The sequence below is a fragment of the Schistocerca piceifrons genome, chromosome 6, assembly GCF_021461385.2.
Source record: "Schistocerca piceifrons isolate TAMUIC-IGC-003096 chromosome 6, iqSchPice1.1, whole genome shotgun sequence".
NCBI classification, from domain to species: domain Eukaryota; kingdom Metazoa; phylum Arthropoda; class Insecta; order Orthoptera; family Acrididae; genus Schistocerca; species Schistocerca piceifrons.
In genome coordinates this window covers 129,803,497-129,816,422 of record NC_060143.1, presented here as the reverse complement: position 1 = coordinate 129,816,422, position 12,926 = coordinate 129,803,497, and the positions used below count along the sequence as shown (strand labels likewise).

The window sequence follows — 12,926 nt, the reverse complement described above, 5'->3', positions numbered from 1 at the left end:
AAAGTTCTTCCTACTTTGCAGTTACACTACCACAGCTGACCATACAGAAAATCTGTGCTTCCTTTGTTTGCAAATCCTATGGCCTGTTCAGTGATAATTACATTTTATGCTTGTGCTTTACAGCACATACACCATCATATTAAATGGCAATAGGCAAATAATATCATTGGATATAATATACAATTGTCTTTATCTTCGCACAGACTAGCTGAATAAAATATGCCAGAACCTGAAAATTATGTCCTTCTTTCTTTTTTGCGTCAAAATCTTTAAAACATATTCTTATTGATTTCTAAATATATTCATAAGTGCTTGTGCTTGCTGGAAGAAGTTTAATTTTTAATAATAATTTTAATAACTATGCATCGAATAATAATAATAATAATAATAATAATAATAATAATAATAATAATAATAATAAAGATTTTATTGTCTTTAGGCCATTACAGCAATTGACAACATCAAATGAAGTTACAATTTATAATACAGTGTGATAAGGTATTGACTACTGAAATATTTTAGCTTATATTACAATAAATGTACAGTGGGTCATCTGTTGGATTACTGCATTTTACAGTTGAAGAATTCATTGATATCATAGAACGGGTGGGCAATAAACCATTCATCCAGTCTTTCTTTGAATGTATGTTCAGGAAGGTCCTGTATGGCATGTGGCAGCTTATTAAATAGCTTGTGCCCTGTGACTTCATAGCTATTGATTGATTTTGATAGTCTGTGGTAAGGCGTGTATATGTGTTTGATGCTTCTTGTGTTGTAACAATGTACATTTTCTCTACGTTTCACATCTTGTAGGTTCTTCTTCGTAAAGATTAAGACATTGTATATATAGAGGTTTATTACAGTCATAATTTTTTGTTTAGTAAATAAGGGTTTGCAGTGAGCCTTATGTGAAGAATTTGTAATTATCCTAATGGCTTTCTTCTGCAATAATAGGATGTCATGTATATGACTACAGTTACCCCACAAGATAATGCCATAGGATATTATACTCTGGAAAAATGCAAAATAAGATGATCTGATGTATGTTTCAGGTACACAATTTCTGAGTTGTCTTAATAAATAAATTACTCTAGATAGTTTGCTACTAATATAATTTACATGTTGGCCCCAGGATAACTTTTCGTCTAAATAAACTCCCAGGAATTTAACAGAACTAGGGTCATCAGATAGTGGCTTGTCTCTTAGAGTGAAGATTATCTGCTGAGTTTTATTTTCATTTAGCAGGAAACCATTTGCTCTGAACCAATATGCTGCATGAGTGAGTGTATTTTCAGCACAGGTTTTAAGATCATTAAGATTGTTACTGCTATGGAGAAAGGTCGTATCATCTGCATACAATACAGTGGTGGATCTAATAAACGAGGGGAGGTCATTGATCATTATCAGAAACAGGAAGGGCCCCAGTACAGATCCCTGAGGCACACCTACTTTAACATTTTCATGTTTGACATTTCCTTACCAACACAAACTACCTGTTTACAGTTGTTGAGATAAGCTTTTAATAGTCTGAGACTGTTTTCTTTGATGCCGTAGAATTCTAGTTTCTCTAGTAGTGGCATGTGCTCAACACAGTCGAAGGCCTTGCTTAGGTCACAGAATGAGACCTGAGCAAAACCTTTGTTCTCAAAAACTTTGAGGATGTAACTGACTACCGTGTCGATTGCATCAATGGTCAACAGATTCTTCCTAAACCCGTATTGTGTAGCATTAATTATTCCTAGATTCTCAAAGTGAGATGATAATTGTTGGTACATGATGCATTCTATTACCTTGGAGAATGCGGGTACTATTGAAATAGGCCTGTAGCTAGATGGAGAGTCTTTATCTCCCTTTTTGTATACTGGGACGATCCTAGACAGTTTTAACTCATCAGGAAAATATCTCTCAAGTAAGCACTTGTTTATGCAATCGGTTAAGGGGTAGAGAATGCGGTCACACACTTTTTTTAGCAGGTTGCATGATATGCCATATATATCTAAGCTATCATATGATTTCATTTGTTTTATGACCCCTTGTACATATCTAGGCGATACTTCGGAGAAGGTTACCATGCTTGTATTTAGTGACTGTCTAACCCAATTTTGGGAGAGTAACTCCGATGGACTAATGTCTGGTTTGATAATTGCGTCTCCTATTTCTTTCACTGAATTAATAAAAAACTCATTGAGTGTTTGTGGTGGGATATTAATTTTGTCTTTTTTAGTATCTCTGGCAGCACTGTTAATTACTTTCCAAGCAGTTTTGCATTTATTGGTGGAATTATGTATGCTGTTAGCATTGTAGGTTTTTTTGGCTTGCAGGATGGCTTTTTTGTATTCATTCCTGCATTCCACATAGGCTGATTTGGCACAGTCAGACTTCATACTATGTATATGTTGTACAGTAACAAAACTTGTTTCTTTAGATCTGTCAGCTGTTTAGTGTACCATATATTTTGTCTGTTTTGAGATCTGGATTTGTGGCTGCTGTCCATTATTTTGATTTTCTTTATGGGAATACTATGGTTCAATAGGGTCAAGAATGAATTAAAAAATCTATCAAATATTATTTTGGCTGGCAGGTCATTACTTGATGTGTAATGTCCATCGATACTACAATGGCCAAACCAGTCTCTGTCAGCAAGGGAATTACGAAATGTGTTAATTTTATCCTCAGTTATGGGTCTGGTAATCACAACTGTTGGGACAGGTCTGTTTGCATTGCTCCTATTGAGGGGAATTTTACTTGCATAATTTAGAGATACAGAGTCATGGTCAGAGAATGGGAACACTACAACTTCGCATGTGTTTTCAGTGGTCTTGAAGTTTACAAAGATGTTATCTAAACATGCTTTGTTTCTTGTGGGCCTGTTATTAACATGATGTAAATTGTATTGTCTTAGTAAGTTTTCCAGATCTGCAACACTACCCTTACATTTAGTAACATCAAAATTGGCATTCAAATCACCTCCTATTGCAATATCATAATGTAGCCATTTAATATTACTTAATTCACTCAATAGCACGTCCATTTTTTCTAAAAATATGTTAATGCTTCCCTTTGGTGATCTGTACATGGATACTACTATTAGCTTATGTCTATTAATGATTATACCCGTAACTTCAAAGTGCTGTTCATCACACAAGGAATTTAGGTCTAGTTTGGTTATTGTACAGTTGAGTGACTGGTTGGAATAAATTACCACACCACCTCTAATGTGCTCTTTCCTACAGTAGCTATTTACTATACTAAAATTGTCAAATTTGGCAACTGCAAGTTCATTCTCATTAGCCCAGTGTTCACTCAGACAAAAAAATCCAACTGGTTATCAAGACCAAACTCATTTATGATAAGTTCTTTATCTTTCAGTCCTTGAACGTTAAGGTAACATATTTTAAGATCCATGCTCTTATTGCTTACACACTGAACACTATGGTGATTGGTTTTCAAACATTTTTCAGAGCTTATCTTTTGGATTTCTGCCTCTTGTTGCCTTTTACTAAAAAATTGTTCACTTGGAGTGGTAGCACATCTACTGTTGTATACCTACTCTTCCCTCCTTGTGATGATATTGTGGATGAAGCTGCTACTAGAGGAATTGATGGAACTGCTGTTATGGTGTCTGGAGGCACTGTTGTGGCGTCTGGTGACTGAGGAGATAAGGTGGTTGCTTCTTCTTCTGCTGCTGTTGAATCTTGCTGGTGAAGTGTGACAGGTACTGCTGCTGCTGCTGTAGGCATTGTTGTGGCAACTGGTGACAGTGGAGATTTGGATGCTGCTTCATCTTCTGCTGCTGTTGAATCCTGTAGATGAAGTGTGGTAGGTACTGCTGCTGCAGCATTTGTTATGTGTGTAGGTACAATTGCTGCTTCCACCTCTACTTCTACTGCTGCAATAGAAGTAACCATTTCTTCAGGCTCTGCTTGCGTCAAGCAAGGAACTGGAAGAGCAGCAATTACTTCTTGGTTGTCAGATGCTTTCAGTATCATGCTGATGTTTTGGCACAGAATCTTCTTGCCTCTGTTATTAAGGTGCATGCCATGTCTCGTGTAACAGTCTCTTTGCAAGGAGTCCATACTTATAAAATATGCATTTTGGTAGGCCCTGCAAATCTTTGAGTATTGCCTGTTTGCTTTTATGATTTCCACGTTCACACATGACCATTCCGAAAGGTCATGCCTATGTGGAATTCCGACTACAAAAACTGATTTCTCTCCTGTTGAATTTAGTATTGCCTTAAGGTTTCGTGTTGCATTGTGGAGGTCATTTTTATATACATTATTGGCTCCAGCTATGACGACAATATGACGATCATTTTTAGTTTTTATGTTTCTAACGAGTTCTTGGATGGGTGCACCTGGTTTGACAATACTAGTTGCTTGTATACAATGACTGTAACGTAGTATTTTTGCGATCTCACGTCCATGGCTATCAGAGAATATTTTCACTTTGAGTTTGTCTTCACGTTTATTGCGGAAGTTTCTGCTCATGTGCTTATCACTATATAGATTCGGCGTGTTGTTGTCATCACAGTTTTCCGTGGATTCCACATTTATATCTGAATCCAGTGCATGAAAACGGTTTTTTGTTACCACAGTAATTCTACAGTCACTGGGTTTCACACGACCAACCCTTTTCGGCCTAGTAAACATACGTTGCCTTGTTGTTTCTGCCTTTAGGCCTATATCCACTTCAGAGCACTCGTTTATTGTAGGTAGGACACTGAATCTGCTTTTATTGCCGCGGTTCATTCCATTAATTGTATTTATCACCTTTTCGCTTCTTTCTTCCGTGATCATGCTAGTCCTGTGCTCCCAGTTCCGTGTTTTACTTGCTTTGGCGATCGGGATATTACGCGCCTTTTTCAGTTCGGCATTTTCATTTTCTAAATGCGCAATGTCCCGCCTTAGTACATCTACAATTAATTGCAGGCTTGATACATGTTCATTTAGCTTCACTATTTCACTGTTATAATTTACGTATGTTCCGTTTTTCACCACACAACTATAACTTTTGTTCACTTTCTCACTATAAACAACTGTACCGGACGCCATGTTCAAGAGGAGTTGAAAGCACAGTTATAACAGATCATCAGCTAACTGTAATCACTTTTAATTGTATTCTTGTACAAAGACCCGTAGTTTTATGGTATATATTTATCCTACTTAATCCTAAAGTCGGTTTAACATGTTTTAGAAACTTTCAACAATAAATGCAAGAAGCAACACTAGCTCTTTCTTCGCTTTGGTTCATTTTTTCACCATACACATCTATGGTCACTAACTCTTTGATTTGCTTACAAATAATTCATGATCATCTGTAAGTGTGCATTCAAATCTGGCACTTCACACCTTGAATATGGATACCCATTTATTCTTTTGCTGTTTAGCAGTTCTGATAAGAGCCATTAGCCATACTGATATGACATGATACAATGCATAAGTGAACTTTTGTAGGTATTATGTTACTTCTTGTATGACTGATTGTACTATATGCATTTCTGGTTGTTTCATGCATTGTTTGCTGTACATGAACACTGAGATGATGGCTATTAACTAAAAGCAGCGGTGATAATCGAGGACTTACAGTCAGATGGATTTCATAAAATATAGCATTTCAGTCCATTATTGTATCACTTCCCTGGGGAATTTATGTCTATTTCATTCCTTCACACTACTCAAAAATCGATCAGCTTGTCTCTGACATTAACTGACATCTCCGTCACTTTTTCTGTATTATAAAATGCAGGTACTTGAAACAATCTTTTTCAGTTGCTGCCCGCCCAGTGTCATGCTTTCTATAGGCCTTTCAGTCATTCTTCTTTTACCCACCAGCTTACTCTTCTTTACATTAAATTTTAAAATATCCACTTGCATAACTTCTTCCTGAACATCTAACTGCTTCCATACTTCATCTCATTGTCCCCACACACAACAAATCAGTAAACAACATTTTTTGGGATAATATTTATCAAAACACAAACAATTATGTATGCTACATTTCTCAATGTTCTGTGACAGCTTGTACATTTATCTACAAATTACATCGCTATAGACATGCCAGCGACTTTCGTCTCATAACTGTTAGGAATAAGATAACTTCAAGCCCACTGCATTGGAGAAGGTTCACTGGACATGGGCATTCTATTCTGAAGACAGTTCATCTCTGGACAGGTCAATGTGATGGTGGTGTTTGCAATTATGTGTTAGTTGTTAAGTGTCTGACATCCAGTATGATCGTCAATGAAAACTGACCCCGTTCGTAATTGCAATGCTGTTGTGATGATCAAGGGTTGTCCAATTACGGAATCTTTTAGAACATTCTCATATTTACCAAACGACAACATCACTACCAAATCATCACTGTCTGCATAAGAACAACCACATAGAGAGCCTTTAGACTCTACAGCTGCGCCAGTCATAAATAGTTTCTAATTACAGATCAGTTGTAAATTATTATCTTTTCTTAGTCATTGTCACCTGGGATACAATACCATTTCCTATTGCTAACTGCTTCAGAGCTTTACAATCTAAAATCAGTAAAGTGCAAAACTAGAGAGAGAGAGAGAGAGAGAGAGAGAGAGAGAGAGAGAGAGAGAGAGAGAGAGAAACATATATTTTTTTACTGAATTTCAATTGCATAAATAATCATATGTTATGGGCATACTCTGTGTCCTGGGTACTGCTTGGTGTGCAGTATTTCAGCACTGACATGGGAACCTCCCGATCACACCCCCCTCAGATTTAGTTAGAAGTTGGCACAGTGGATAGGCCTTGAAAAACTGAACACAGATCAATCGAGAAAACAGGAAGTAGTTATGTGGAACTATGAAAAAGTAAGCAAAATATACAAACTGAGTAGTCCATGTGCAAAATAGGCAACATCAAGGATAATGTGAGCCCAGGAGCGCCGTGGCCTTTGGTTAGAGTGAGCAGCTGCGGAACGAGAGGTCCTTGGTTCAAGTCTTCCCTCGAGTGAAAATTTTACTTTCTTTATTTTTGCAAAGTTATGATCTGCCCGTTCGTTCATTGACGTCTCTGTTCACTGTAATAAGTCTAGTGTCTGTGTTTTGCGACCGCACCACAAAACCGTGCAATTCATAGACGAAAGGACGTGCCTCTCCAATGGGAACCAAAAACATTTGATCGCAAGGTCATAGGTCAACCGATTCCTCCACAGGAAAACACGTCTGATATATTCTGTACAACACCGGTGACGGCATGTGCGTCACATGACAGGAATATGTTGTCAACCCACCTAACTTGTACACTTGACGAATGGGTAAAAAGGATCTTCTACCTTGCCCGATTTAGATTTTCTTGTGGATGTGATAATCACTCCCAAAAAAGTGATGAAAACATAAGAGTTTGTCACATAAACTGCAACAAATGAACAGTCGCACAGTTTTCCCTGTGCTCTGTCAAAACATGTTTTTAACGTTTTCAAATTTTTCCTTGTGTAGACCGTCAAAACCTGCTCATGTCCAAGAAAATCTGAACATGTCCTGGAATTGTGGAGAGCGAAGTTGATTACATAAAAAATTAAACTTTTCACTCGAGGGAAGGCTTGAACCAAGGATCTCTCGTTCCGCAGCTGCTCACACTAACCACGGGACCACGGCGCTCCTGACCTCAGATTATCTTTGATGTTACCTATCTTGCACATGGACTACTCAGTTTGTATATTTTGCTTATTTTTTTCATAGTTCCCCACAACTTCTTCCTGTTTTCTCGATTGATGTGTGTTCAGTTTTTCAAGGCCTATCCACTGTACCAACTTATAACTAAATCTGAGGGGGGTGCAATGGGGAGGTTGCCTTGTGAGTAGGCTTTTGTTATTGAAAATGTATAAAATGTAATTCATTGAGTGATCTGACATTTTTTGTAATGCCAAGTTTTTATTTATAGTGACAATTAATTAAATTTTTGTGTGTCAATATTCTCATTTAGTAATAAAATGTACAGCTTGTCAGTACACAATTATTTCGAAACTTACTAGTTAATGTGTGTGGATGCAACTTCAAGATTTTAATACCAGCAACGGATATTTTGTTATAACTGCACATTGCACAAATTGTGAAATTTGTAGTGCACTCACAAGTTTGAATATCAAGACTAACTCCGAATCCCAAGCTCAAGCACAGCTAGTGTAGTGGGCACACTGCAAGCATCCCATGTCCTCTCAAGGACAACCCTCACATGTTAAAAATCACTTTACTAATGCATGGAGCTGCAGTTTTTGTGGGTTTCTTACTATGCTAGCAAAACGTTGTCCAATAAATATGTCAAAGATTTTGGCCAATACTGAGATCAACAAGCTTTCCTATGAACCATTTGAAGACTCTGGTGCAGGAGGAGACTTTTTGAAAGCATATACAGTAATACTGCTTCTGAATCAGACTCAGGAATGAATACATTATTCCACTGTTCCATCATTCTACGCCATTTTGCTTGAGAAACCTGCTATGTGAATTAAACTTTCATAATGTTTTGAGGTGGGATTCCACCTCCAACAATGCTAACGTATTTCCTATTAATCAAGGTAGTGCTTCAAATGTAGTGCCATCTTTGGAGCCACCACATGAGAAAAGATGTATTAGTCTCAAAAAATCTGCTGATGCGTAATTAGGATGGAGCCCCATTAGACAAGTAACCATCATTTCCTGAATTTAAGGAAGGAAAAACGTGTGGAAGAAGTGGACGACAGCACCGGTCCTTTTAATATGTATTTGTATTTTTTCATTTTTTTCTGAATCAATGAAAGCACACCAAGGTAGAAACTAACAAGTAAAATCCATTGCAAATAAAATGAGAAGATCAAACAACATGAAACCTGCCAACATGTGAAGCATATGGATTGTGGTCATGTACGTGTTCTTTGCTGTTATACTGCATATATGTCTAGTAAAGAAAAATAGACTGTGAGATTAAAACAGTCTACAAATAGCTTTGTGTGTGCACCATTTCCAGGCTAGGATTCTTCACTATTCCTCTCATTTGAACATAAATGACAATGTCTTATCCATTCCAAGAAATGATGATGGTCACGATCCCGTGCATAATATCAGACCTTTCCTGAATCATTAGCTTTCACAGAATCATTTTCACAAGAGGAAAAACCCTACCACCATTGATGAAGGTGTGTGTGTGTGTGTGTGTGGAATCAGGGGAAGAGTTGTTTTCTGTGTCTATATAAAAAATAAACCTAACAAATATGGTATCGTACTGTTAACCTTGTGTGATTCAAAGTCAGGAATGCTTTGTGTGCTGAAGTTTATGCAGGAAAAAGGTGGGAAGACAATTCAGTCACTGCCCCTTTTTAGAGACTTCTTTCTGGATACCTCAATGAGGGATATTCCATTTACATGGACAGATATCACAGTTCACCAGCTGTTATTGACTTTCTATGGAAATGTGCATGCCTAATCATAAAGGACTTCCTAAACAAGATGTATTCAACAAAAAGCTAAAGAAAGGTGACTGTATATTTATAAGGAGGATACATCCGTTGCGCCTGAAGTGGCCGGGGCAGGGGGGGGGGGGGGGGGGGGGGCACAAGAGAGATTCTGTGTGTGGTGTGTGTCAAGTCTTCGCAAGATGAAAAAACAGAAGCCGAGATTTGTATCAGCATAGTGATCACTAAGAACATAAAACCTCATGCCATTCTGGACTACAAACTCAACACTACTGGTGCAAACAGGAATGACCAACTCATACCTTACTACCCTTCAAAAGACTCCAAATGGAATGGTGTACTGAAAAACATGAAATAATCAGTACAAAGGCTGCCATTTGGCAAATCATTTTCTGCAATTAGATGAGGAATTTGCAAACAAAGGGGGTATATATCAACATACTGCTATTCCCCAAAATGTGTGTAGCAACATACTTCTAGGAATGCATTTTGCTGACAGAATTCCTTTCACAGAAAAGGAGATGCATACCACCATTGTGCAAAGTTTGCACAGAAAAAGCAAAACTGTCCAGTGTAATGTCTTCAAGAAAAAAACGGTATGGTGGTACCCTGTCTGTAAAGTTCTACTGTGCATGCCAGACTGTTTCAAATTGTACCACAAAAAGACAAACTATTGTTAATTGTAGTAATATGAATCTACACAGATTATTTCACTAAATAGATATTGAACTTTAAATAAAATTCATGTGCTAAATTTGTAATAAATATGCTTTATTTTGTAATTAGATGAAATAAGAACCTTCCTAAATTTAAAAAAAAGTATCCATTTTTGTACATAAGTGTATAAGAATGAAATGGTGGGTGCTTAAGGAGATGCCAAATATGCCCCTGTGATAATATCAGGTGTTAAGTTCAATAACCTACTAGTTGAGACAATGTAATGTGTCCTTAATGCAGTGGCAACTGGATTATTATTGAAACATGCACACACTGCTGGATTATTATTCAAATGCCGTAATACAAAATTGGGGTGGGCACCTGAAACCAAATTGACACCTAACATGACCTGAATGACTAACATTGTTTTATTAATGAATTACAAGTTTAGCATTAGAAAATTTAGGGCTGGGTTACTGTAATTTACAACAGAATTTATACATATTCATCACCTCTAAAGTTTATTTCAGAACCAATGCCTTGTTTCTGATTGAATCAATCACACTATCACAGCATCTAGTGATTTACCAATTGGAGCAAAAGGTAGTATAGTGCACGTATGTACTGTAAAATTGTTGTCTCAAGCCAAGCCCATTTCAGTACACACACATTACCACTTAGAAGTGGTTGGAAGAAATTGCAAAATGATAGATATGCATAATCAGAATCAGAATCTTTATTTGCCTTTCAGTATTTTCATACAATTGTCTTCAAAGTTTACAGGGGAGTCAAGTTGTATACAAAAATCAATTATATGCATGGCCACATAAAATAACTATTTTACAAAGTAAAAGATATTCTTAATTACTTAGGAAAACCACGTATCATAATGATTACTTTCCAGAAATTCTTGAACTGAACAGAATTCATTGTACTTTGACAAAGTTTGTGTAATACGCTCATACACATTTAGTGGTCTGTAGGATGCGAGGATGATAACTTGTTCGAAATTCTGGACTACAGCCAAGTCTTTACGCAAATCCATCCACTGACTGTGTCTGGTTCTGTGTACACACATTATGACATCTCATTACAAATTTTCCCCGATTTTTCTCTAGCACGCATTAAAACAGTTATATATGTACAGGCTAGGCACTGTCACTATTATGCGACATTTAAAGAAATTTCTGCAGCATCTTTGAGAGGTAATTCTAACACATACCTGATTGCCTTCTTCTGAAAAGACATATAGCTCCTGTGGAATTACCCAAAGCAATATTCCATACTGCACATGGGAATGGAAGAAATCAAAGTATGAGTGGAGTGACACCTGTCTCCTGATACTGTTCTTCAATTTATACAATAAAATAGTATATGAGCTAGTTTAATGTGTAAACAATTTGTGTATCCTTCCCTAAAGTTTCCAGTCCATGATCAGTGTAAGAAATTACACTGTTTTGATTTTATTATATTGAGATTACAAATTATTTCTTCTGTTTTTGTCCCCTTAATGCCAGCTGCTAGTCTTCTTCGTCATTTCTCTGTTATCTAGTAAAACTTGTAAATTATCACCTGCAGTTATTATTGTCACATCATCAGCATATAGCACATTCTTTCACGGTATATAATTTGAAAAGTCAGTAATGTACACATGGAATCGGGAAGGGCATAAAGCCACCAACTACCACTGACACTGGCAAAACCCATACGACGACGACCACCCTGTAGAATAATGTGAAAAGACGAGGAGGAGGAGGAGGAGGAGTAAGAAGAACAACATTAATGTACAAAAAATAGGAAAGGTCCAAAAACCTTTGTTCTTCCTCCTTTTAATGGGAGTATTGCTGATATCTGCTTATACAAGCTGTAACCTATTGCCTAAATAATATTTGGATAAACAGAATGATTTTTCTGCAATGCTATAGTAGTCTAACTTTTTAAACACTATGTCACGAGGCACTGAGTCAAATGCTTTGGTTAAATCAATGTTTTCCATACACAGGCAGACTTCTTTCATACCCTTCCTTACAAACATTATTCACCAAAACTTCAATTGTGTGTAGAGTTGACAGCTGCAACCAGAATGGGACAACTGCTCATCTGAAATTTTGTTGCTTTCGATACAGCTATACATCTGGTTAGGTGTCCAATTTTCTATTATCTTGGATATGATTGCTACCATTGAAATTGTTTGGAAGTTGCATTGCCAATGTTTCAAACAATTTGAGAAAGTTTCTTCATCTATTACTAAGACAGTGAGAGAAGTGTTATTTTGAGTTCTCTTGCTACACACTTTATAATGCATGACAGAGTCCAAAACAGTCTCCTATTTTGGAATTGGTTAGTTTGCTTATCAATTTATAAATATATTTAAAGTGATTAGAGTCCAAGTAAATTTCTCACTTCTTATCTGTTTTCCATGTGTGAATAAGTTTTTGCATGTGTGAGCAAGGCTTCCGCATCTAAGGCAGAACTGTAGGGCGTGGCTGGCACTATTTACAAAATATTTTTTAAAACCAAGAATTAATAGCACTTATGTTAAGTACTGATGACTGAAAGTTTCAGTAACTATGCAAGCTATTTACCACTTACGACACGCTTTATTAAAGAGAGAATTTGTAATAAGAGAATCTATGCTTAAATCTATGCTTAAGCTGGCAACAATAACCTGTAACCAACAAGACTGACGTTCAGCAACAGAAAAAGAATAAAGTTGTGTTAAGTGAAGCCAAGACCTATGTTTCATGTCCACTCTAACATAACTTCTTTTCTCATATTAAAGCACTCTGCAGTACATAATGGATTCTGCAACAATAACAACACTCCAGCTATGTGTAATAAGCAAACTAATAAGA

General features: G+C 36.8%; 1 protein-coding gene across 2 annotated transcripts in view; it reads right to left on the bottom strand.

Moving 5' to 3' along the window:
* Positions 1–12,926, bottom strand: part of LOC124802483 (sister chromatid cohesion protein PDS5 homolog B-B) — a 176,942-nt gene that overhangs the window by 124,188 nt on the left and 39,828 nt on the right. The window lies entirely within an intron of this gene.